The sequence below is a fragment of the Lates calcarifer genome, linkage group LG1, assembly GCF_001640805.2.
Source record: "Lates calcarifer isolate ASB-BC8 linkage group LG1, TLL_Latcal_v3, whole genome shotgun sequence".
NCBI classification, from domain to species: Eukaryota; Metazoa; Chordata; class Actinopteri; family Centropomidae; genus Lates; species Lates calcarifer.
The window spans coordinates 17,614,946-17,617,585 of NC_066833.1; the positions used below are offsets into that span (position 1 = coordinate 17,614,946).

Genomic DNA, 2,640 nt, shown 5'->3' on the forward strand with positions numbered 1-2,640 from the left:
GTGCCCCGCGTTCACTGCCCGTCGGAAAAATTACACTCAGTCCACGTGAATGACCCAAAAAAGTGCGAATGCTGGCAACTGGGTTTTTTCTTTTTTGCTTTGTCACATTTTGGAGTTAGAGACACATTATAAGATAATAAGAGATAATGGTTTGGTAAATCTAACAGACGGTTTCTTTGTGGTATTTAAAAACGCCGATTCAGATAAGATTTGAAAAAACAGGTTGATTAATCGATGAGGTGATAATTTTAAACTATATATAAAGGTTTTTGACTGTTCTGACAAAAAAAACCCCACTGGGAATTGGCACATTAGGACCTAAGAAAATAATCAGCAGATTATTCAATAATTTTAAAAATAATTTTCTTAGTATCTTAGCAGCCGTAGTTCAGACATGTTAAGGTTAGGTGTGGGTTTGGAATGCATGGGTTTGAGTCTGAATAAATGTGAGGCAATTGTCCTTCTGTCTGTTATTACGACAAGGCTCATAACAGTTTCATCACTGTTTTTATTGAACTTGGTTACACAAAATGTTCATTCCATCGTGAAATAGGAGCTAACGAGGAGCACTTGAATGTACCAGTTTACGTATTTCCCAGCATGCCTTGCAATATACGACTGGTTGCATATTCTCCATTGAGTAAGGAATTTACAGTCAGTTTGCATAGCTGTAAACCTACCCGTAACAACAGAATTTCGGCCACTTGAAATGTTTAAAAGGGCAGGAAGCGGTGTAAGGTACAAAGTCAATATTAAAGTGAACTGAATTAAGACCCCAAATGATGCCTAGATTATCCAGTTAAATCAGATTTCTTTAGTTTGACAATTGTCTACCCTATGTATTGTATGTTTAATTAAAACTAAACCCGAGGTGATAACAGATCTATAGTTTGAGACTAATCATTTTTAAAATTCCATTGTATGCTACATTATATTTAGCTTTGAATGCTCTCACTTAATAAAGCAGCATCATCAAAGTGTCAAAAAAATCCTCACATGTAAGGTTTGTAACGTGGTTGTAAAAACTGAGAGTAAACTGAAACAATGTGACTTCACTGTTTACCCTTCTGCCTCACCTCCACCCAGTCACTTGACCGGCGTGACTACTGTTTCCATATGGCACGCAGAAATGCTCCATAAGTCATGATTCGACACAAACTTATAGTAACATATTTCTACTGTAGAATATAAAATAACCATGGTTAAATGATCAAAAAAGACAGAAACTGTGAAAAGTGCTTAAGACAGGGAAATTTTATTTGGGGAAACATCATTTGTCAACAGAAATATTGCATCGCGATGTAAACTTAAATGTCCAGATGTTTGAGGATTTATTTCCGACAGGTTAAAGAATTAACTCCCAAAACAAAGTTCTGTAATGCACTGACTACAGGAAATTAGAGTCTAAGTGTATCACAGAACTTTATTTGGAAAGCCACAGTGCCACCTCATAGGTTTGTCCTTGTGCAGAGACTTATCCTCCTCACGACTGGGTGCTCCTTTAACCTGTAAAAAGGCACAAACAGCAGGGAAACAGGACAACCATGTTGGATTATCTCTTTTTTCATGGTCTGAACTTTAATACAAAATGTACTGTACAATTATATAAGAATAACAAGAACAAGAATATTTCTCCTCTAGAATGAAGCTTGTATAATTAGTACAAGACTAGAGTGCTAAAAGTTGCCAAGACTTGAATTTGGTAAGACTGGGCCTATAGAAAGGCTTGCTGTGTGTAGAATCACACAGGTAAAGTAGGCCATATGGAGTCTTTTTACACACTGTCAGCTCTCTACAGAAATGATTAAATGGCTAGATATCATTTGGGCATGTGCAATAAGTGATCCTTTAGTACATCCCACCAGAAAAGATGCTGAAATATATGTTCTTACCTCTGTAAGCATAACCATCTGGTTGGTTGCAAAGTTAAGATATAAACCAGTCTCTACATTTGCTAACATGTTTGAAGTTTCCAGCTTTGTTGGGTCTTTAGTGGGATTATTTCATTCCAATGCCAGAGTGTCATTGATTCTACCTGTTGAGCTCTAACAACTTTGTGAATTGAACGGGCCCTGGAGAATGAGCTATTCACCAAACAATGCAGATAGATATGATAGCAATGAGGAAAGTGCAGAAGGCCAGCTGAGCTCCAGGGGTATTAAGTTCTGTCAGTTTGAAGGTAGTTAGGGCACTTGCACTTTAGCAGCATTAAAGTGACAGCAACTTAACAAGTGCAACATGATGAAATAAAACAATGAATATAATCTTTCAATCATTATTATTACAATTATTTACGCAAGAAGTGATACGATGAAGGAAAAGTAAGTTCTGCAAGTCATACTGTACCTGATAAAGGTAGACGCGAGGGTACCAGCTGCAATCCAACACGAGGGACAAATAATCTAGATCATAAAATGCAAAAGCAGAAAGCGATATGAGGACATTGCAGGCCACGGCTCGGTTCACAGTGCAAACGCCTGTTTTCACTGCGGTTGATGTCCGTCTGCGGACTTGCAGCGCTCCAATCGTAAGGTGGCCACCGCCGCTTTTACCTTTTCTTCCCCCAGTCCTGTGCAGTTCACTATATGCAGCTGGAAGAATGTCGACGTGGAGCTGCCAAACGTGAACGCGTGTTCATGA

General features: G+C 38.3%; 1 long non-coding RNA gene across 1 annotated transcript; it reads right to left on the bottom strand.

Moving 5' to 3' along the window:
- Positions 1 to 1,236: 1,236 nt before the first annotated feature.
- On the bottom strand, positions 1,237 to 2,640 carry LOC108882959 (uncharacterized). Its single transcript, XR_001960856.2, has 2 exons — positions 2,347 to 2,640; positions 1,237 to 1,506 (listed from the first exon to the last, which is right to left on the bottom strand). It is a non-coding gene; the product is annotated as an uncharacterized LOC108882959 (long non-coding RNA).